Raw genomic sequence first — 7,655 nt, forward strand, 5'->3', positions numbered from 1 at the left:
ACTGATATTACTAGTGTGCAAGTAACGAACTGTGTATTGTGACGACTTATATAGATTTGAAATGTGGTTGATGATTTCGTGGTTGCTGGTTCCTTGCTATACAATGTACCTATAGTCAAAATCGGATGAAGTTCACCTAAATCCGGGACAAGGCAGAGTGCAGCTTAATTGTTTGTCCTACAAACCAACATGCATATCTATATCGATTTGAAATAGGTTATCACATAACCTGGGACCAAAAGAATCCCAAAACTCGTCTGAGTGGAAATCAAAATATGCACAAAAAGACTTGGAGGCTCATTTAGAGCGCTATTTTACTCGAAGCAAGATTGTTCTCGTGGGAATGTCCTTTATGCTATATGGTTTTAGTCCAGGTAATTAATATTACTGTGGCCCTCGCACATGAAACAAACTTTAAACAGTGAATGTGGGCTCTGAAAACCAAATACACTTATAAGAAAAACATGTTAAAACTCGTTGCCTTACTTCAAACCTAGACCAAGAGATTTCCTGCACCGTGACTTTATTGCCTTTTGCCACTGAATTGAACTGATATTACTAGTGTGCAAGTAACGAACTGTGTATTGTGACGACTTATATAGATTTGAAATGTGGTTGATGATTTCGTGGTTGCTGGTTCCTTGCTATACAATGTACCTATAGTGTTGAAACCAATCTCAGCCCTATAGGAAAAATATAGTCAAAATCGGATGAGGTTCACCTAAATCCGGGACAAGGCAAAGTGCAGCTTAATTGTTTGTCCTACAAACCAACATGCATATCTATATTGATTTGAAATAGGTTATCACATAACCTGGGACCAAAAGAATCCCAAAACTCGTCTGAGTGGAAATCAAAATATGCACAAAAAGACTTGGAGGCTCATTTAGAGCGCTATTTTACTCGAAGCAAGATTGTTCTTGTGGGAATGTCCTTTATGATATATGGTTTTAGTCCAGGTAATTAATATTACTGTGGCCCTCGCACATGAAACAAACTTTAAACAGTGAATGTGGGCTCTGAAAACCAAATACACTTACATACCTAGACCAAGAGATTTCCAGAGATAGGAACAAGTCCAGTAAACTTAGACAGCCATTGCCATTCAAATCCCCCACCGGTGGAGGAAAGACAGTTTTGTTATGGTGCATGGCAGATCGATCAACAGGACGCTTTTGTTGATTACCTGACCTCGAACTGGAAACTAGTACTAACTCTTACACAATTAGTACTAGAGATTTGTATTACGCGACTGTTAATATATTTATTAGGAAGTCTGTCATAAAATGCAACATACTACAACTTCAATATGCACATATTACAACTTCAATAAGCCAGCTTCAAGCACCCATCACTTATCTGTTTCTTAGTAAAAGAAGGATGCAGCTTCTCCAAATGCCCATTATTGCATGATCACACTGATGAAAGGAATGCACGAGACCATGGAAAATTTAAGAAGTACCCCTGTAGTCCATGCTTCAGGTAGGTAGGCATAAATGGTACACCAGAGAACTGATGACTATATTGGGGCAAAGAATTTGTGTTTACATAAAGCGTAATCGATGCTTAATGCTAGCATATTATCAATTCAAGACACTAGTAACATGAAAACTGCCTTGAAGCTTACATTTAACCTTGAAAATAAGCATTTCTTATGACAGACGGTAACATGTGAAGAATACAAGACAAGCACGAATGCTAACAATTAGGACATTAGACCGGCATCCCAACAGAAACGATAGAAGCATAAAAAATGCGAGTTGCACCACCATGGCAGATCCAAATGCATATTTGAGGCATCCGTCGTAGACCTGTAACAGAGAAGGAAGCGGGGAATTAAGACAACGCGTAAAATAATGCAAAAATAGGTCTGAGATTCAGAATTTTGACTGTTGTAACTCAAATATACTCTATAATCATGCCAAGTACTTGTTGTAGATTCATATGCTCTTCGTTCGAGATGTTATTGTTTTTTTGGTTTCTTTTTTCTTTGTGTTTCGACTTTTACGATGTCAATAATCAAAAGAGCCATGAGAACAAGTGCTAAGAGAAACAATGCCGCGAGTTGAGTAAGTTGGCTTATGCTAATGGATTCCATGTTATGTGAAGCAGGGAGATGTATGTCAATATCTAGGTGCAGAAGGTGGTTTTGTTTCGTAAGCGAGAAATTAGGCATTGCTTTTGTGAATTTATAAAAGAGTTCAACGTGTTTGCAAGCTGGTTTTAAGTGTGAATGGAACCGGGTTTTTGATAATATTTTACTGTACAACCAAATAAGGAAAGGCGTCCTAGATCGTGAGAGTTGAATGCGGGGTAGATTCCTGACATGTGCAGAAGTAAGTACATATGCGGATTGATTTGGAATGGAGCTGGAATACTTGAAAATCAGATTGGAGGGGATATAATCCAATATGAGGAGCATTTATTGGAGCAGGCCAATATTTAATGGTCGGCATAAAACAGAAAGCTTACGTTAAGTGAGCAATCGGTGCAATTAAGTGATCGATCTGACATGGGGGCAAATGGCATATGAAATGATGTATGTGACGACAGAAGTAAATGCGAAATTAGGTGATGTATCTGACATCAGGGGCAGATCTCAAATGAAATCTTGGTGGTAGGTTGGGGCCAAGCTATTCTAATAAATAATTGGCTAAAGAGGACAAGTAATGAGTGTCACACTACGTAATACGACTCTAATGCAGATGACTGGACTACTTACTTATGCAGGTAGCATGGTTTAGCATGGTTTCTAATATACAGAAGGTCATGTATTTTTGCAACTACTTACTTATGCAGGTAGCATGGTTTAGCATGGTTTCTAATATATAGAAGGTCATGTATTTTTGCAACTGCTCTCTGAGCAGTGGCAAGCTAAGAGACAGATTGATATGTGCTTCGCATAAGCGTGAGTAAGAGCACTAACATGTGCTATCACATTGGCTTGTATACAAAAGGTCAAGCCTATTTACTTCCCAAATGGACTAAGTTATCGAATAAACCTGTTCACGAGTTACCAAAGTTTCACCATCTGCTATTTTACCTACTGCCCACGGGTAGATATTAAACCTGTTCCCATAACAACCTGCTTTTACCGAAGAAGCTATGGGCTGCTCACGGGTATCTTTTAGACTTAGAAACATAAGCCTAAATGCAATGTTGGGTCATGATTTTCTTGTATAATTGCTGACACAAAGTGGAAAGGTTAGAGAAGGAAGTGCAAGCGAAAAATCTGCCAGAAGATGGTATATCTATATATAAAAGCATCAGTACCTGAATGTTGTGGCCATTACAAATTGAGAACCGTGTGCAAGAATAACAATCTGGCATAAGATACCCACAAAGTGAAAGAACAACAACCTGCCAGAAGATCGTAGAAGTCAGTACGGTCGTTCATTTCGTTTCTGTGAGACATTAGAAAAATATGAATTACATTGCAGAAATTGGAACAGCAGTTGTAGAGGGCTTCAATCCCCACTTACCCACAAAGTGAAAAAACAACAATATAGCAGAAGATACCCACAAAGTTCAAGAACAACAATCTGGCAGAAGATGGTAGAAGTCATTAGTGGCCGTTTTTTTCTGTGAGACATTAGAAAAATATGAATTACATTTGCAGAAATTCAAAGAGCAGTTGTAGAGGGCGTTACTCCCTACTTACCCAAAAAGTGCAACAACAACAAAGCAGTTGTACAGTCCACAAAGTGCAAGAACGGCATAGCAGTTGTAGAGGGCTTCAATCCCCACTTACCCACAAAGTGCAAGAACAACAATCTAGCAGAAGATACCCACAAAGTTCAAGGACAACAATGTGGCAGAAGATGGTAGAAGTCATTACTGGTCGTTTTTTTCTGTGAGACATTAGAAAAATATGAGTTACATTTGCAGAAATTGGAGTCTGGGTACTTTCCGAAGTCAATGGCTCCAATAACCTTTTTTGCAAGATACCCACAAAGTGGAAGAACAACAATCAGCGAAAAGATGGTAGAAGTCATTATGGATCGATCGCTTCTGTCAGACATTAGACAAATATCAATTACATTTGCAGATTCTTAGCTTGATGCAGCTACACTACTGGGCTCTGTACCTGCATATAGTGCAGTGGCTTGGCTAATTTCAATTTTGACAGGAAAAAAGCAACTAAAACCAATATTTCAAAATTAGCAGGAGTGAAAACATGAAGGAAAGAAGGTTGAACAAAATTATTACTGTCTAGAATACAAGTTCTAATTCAAATTGGATCAGTTTCAGTGAGATGGAGGGTTAAACTTTATAGGAATGGCAAACTTTCTTCTTTTTCCAAAAAGCTATAAGACTCACAACAATGGTTGGGCCGGAACCCTACAGAAGACAGTGAGTTGGTAATTGATGGAAAGTTGTTCTAATTCCAATGAGGAAATTGGAGTTTGAAAGAAGCCAGTAAATAGTGTCATTTAAGACATGGCAGACTTTCGTCTTTTTCCAAAAAGCTATAAGACTCACAGCAATGGTTGGGCCGGAACCCTACAGAAGACAGTGAGTTGGTAATTGATGGAAAGTTTTTCTAATTCCAATGAGGAAATTGGAGTTTGAAAGAAGCCAGTAAATAGTGTCATTTAAGACTTATGAAGATACTGCTTGTTTGAGCTTTGCTGCCTGTTGTAACAACTGCTTGAAAACCACTTAAATTCTTCCTGTCTAAGCGGGGGGTGAAGGAGACATGCCATTAAATTGTTTAACCATTATTATAGGCAAGCAGAAGTTTTACCAACCTGTTGAAAGATCAGACTCAACATTTTCATTAACATGGGCCTCAACTTGTGGTATAAAACATAAGCCCAAAGAGGTAAAATCAAGTGTGTGCCCAAACTGTTGCCTGTGAAAGTGGTGCATAAATGACTAAACACACTTACTGTAATAGGTATAGATATAAAGCACATAAGCTTAGCTGATTACATAGGTTAAGCTTAGTTAGCTTCATTACCTTGGATTCATAGAACCAGGCTACCAGTAACACGGACAAGATATAAGTGTTTTTCAGCTGTAAGAGAACTTTGATGTTGCATTAAAACACTTTCGAAAAGGTAATGTGGCTATGTAACCTATGAAAAGGGCCATTGGTTCATATGCTCTTGCTTCTCCTGCTTTTTTGTCGAATCAATTAATTAACTACTAAGTCATTCAAGCAAATGGTTTGTTTACATATGCCTTATGGCTTTAGCCACAGGAAGCAAAATGAACATATGCAAGTGTAACAAGGGTACTTTTCAGAAAACATATAGAAATATTTCTTCTTCTTCGATAAATGTCAAGGCTCAAGTACTCCTGCAAACATATGAACATAGTATCAATATGTTCTTTTATCAGGGTATCCTCATATCACACAATAAATTGAATTGAATTGAATTTCTATCATCGTTGAAATAATTCAATAAACTTTTATGAAGATAGGCTCACCACTGATCCAATGTAGACTCCGTCAACTTCTTCTGAAACTCAGACAACAGTCAATGATAAATGTCAAAATAGTAAACAAGAAAGAGTCTAAGACTGTAGAACAGATCAATGAAATAGGGATCAAACACGAGCTCCTCGAAATAAACTCGAGCTGTTTCATTATAAATACTACACAAATAAAAACTATGGCCTGCAATATTACATGATATATTAGCCTGAGAATCCAATATGAAATCCGTATGGGGAGGATTTGGTGGATGCGGATTGTTGACTGTGAAGTATGTTGAGTAGTAGTTATAACCAAGAAACTGAACTATCTAGATTAACGAAAATATAAATTAGTTCTAAGCGACAGTTGACACTGTTCCAACTAATTTTCTCATGGATTCAGACTCGTTTTCTGAATCCAATGGATCGAAAGGAATTTTTGCAGTTAAAAGCAATGTCATTTTTTCCAGTAAAATTGATGAAACAGTTCACGTAACACTGTGGATTCAAAAGTGTTTTTACAACTAAAAACAATTGCATACCAATAATAGAAAGCTTAAGCGAGACAATAGACAAATATCAATTACATTTGCAGGTCAAATCCTAGAGAGGATAAAGTATGTCAATCTGTACGGACAATGACATCCGAACTATCCAACAGAAAGCTGCTGTGTACATGGAAATCTCGTAAACTGTATGTAACGTCAGCAACGTCCTCTAGATATTTTTCATACGTCAGTCCTGTTAAGGATGGACAAAGTTCCAGCAGCAAACTGTCTTTTAAAATGTACTTGTACTGAACATTTGCCTCTGTTTGGATAATGCAATTCAATTGTAATCTGCGTCGATATGTGGTTAGCTGTCTGCATGTGGAACAATTAAGTTGATCCATGAAAACTGTTCCAAATGTATCGGCCGGCAGAGAGCAATTGTTGCAGATTGTAACAAAGGGTTCTGCATGTATGTTTGCTATAGTCAACATTCCTTTAACCTGGTCCATGTTTCAGTACAAGTCTAGCGTTAGATATTGTAATAAAAATGCTAAGAGGACGTTAAATGAACGAGCATAATTTAGGAGAACAGGAAATAAAGATTTATAATATATATTTTGTGCACTATGAAATAACCTTTGTTGTTGAGGCAGGTAGTTTGCTCAGGTCTGCAAGTACCCTGTTTGAAGTGACAGCTGTAATGAATGTGGATTTGCAAGTGCGTAATGACCCACGTTCTTTGCCTCGGGCAAGATTTCGAAACAACATCATTGGTGCTTCTTGTTTCGAAATTTGTTGTTGGATGGATTTGAAAATTGGTTGAAATGTACTGAAAAGATGCACCTGCGTTGCAAAATGTACTAGTGTTAAATGTAATTGTTTTTAAGTAAATGGTTACTTAAAATGTATAGATGATTTAAATGTTAAGAAGAATAAATGGTTGAATTTGTATATACCGTGGCTTTGTCTTTTTGGGACGGGCCGTCCTTGATAGTTATGACATATTGACCAGCTATTTCTTTGGCAGCTGTCACAAGGCCGGCTACTATGCTGGTTGCGAATGCAGCTGTGGTGCTGGTGAGCTGGTTAATAGTCGTCGTGGGTACAAATCTGTATTCCATACAGATAGGTGGAATTGCTTCCAAGATGCTCTTCTCATGCAAAACAAGTATACACGGACAGTCTCCATGGTCGTAAACTGTCTTGGGAGAGACCTTGAAATCTGTGATACAGATTCCCTGGCCCACTACAAGTTTCGCTTCAGTAGCAGCAATCAGGTTGTGTGGCACATTTAGCGTGATTGTCATATTTCCTCTGCTGTCCACTAGGTCAGCACGTAACAATTGAATTCCGTGGACTTGGTCGACCAGTGTTTTGTATATTACTAGAATCTGGCCGTGAAAGATTGTTCCCATTTTCAGGCCTTTCAACTCATGTATTGTGATTATTGTGCATAGTTGATGCTTAGCTGCTATTTCAGATGTACTTTCCTGTTTCTGCCTGTAGAACAATATTAAAGAATCTGAATTAACATTATGTTTGTACTACAAAACTTGATGTATTTTCATGTTTCTGCCTGTAGAACAATATTAAAGAATCTGAATTAACATTATGTTTGTACTACAAAACTTGTAAGAATATATTTGAAGGTTATTTAGCTACTTTTTAGCAGTTTCTGAGACGTTACAAGTCTCCGAGAGAGAGCATGCCTCTGGAGCAGGTACTTCTTCGTGCTGTCTT

At 37.8% G+C, this 7,655-nt stretch overlaps 1 long non-coding RNA gene across 1 annotated transcript; it reads right to left on the reverse strand.

Moving 5' to 3' along the window:
• Positions 1 to 5,939: 5,939 nt before the first annotated feature.
• LOC149253218 (uncharacterized) lies at positions 5,940 to 6,770 on the reverse strand. Its single transcript, XR_016266150.1, has 2 exons — positions 6,552 to 6,770; positions 5,940 to 6,415 (listed from the first exon to the last, which is right to left on the reverse strand). It is a non-coding gene; the product is annotated as an uncharacterized LOC149253218 (long non-coding RNA).
• Positions 6,771 to 7,655: the final 885 nt, after the last annotated feature.

Source organism: Pinus tabuliformis, chromosome 7, assembly GCF_031772625.1.
Source record: "Pinus tabuliformis cultivar Carrire ecotype Pingquan chromosome 7, CPIR1, whole genome shotgun sequence".
In the NCBI taxonomy this organism is placed as follows: domain Eukaryota; kingdom Viridiplantae; phylum Streptophyta; class Pinopsida; order Pinales; family Pinaceae; genus Pinus; species Pinus tabuliformis.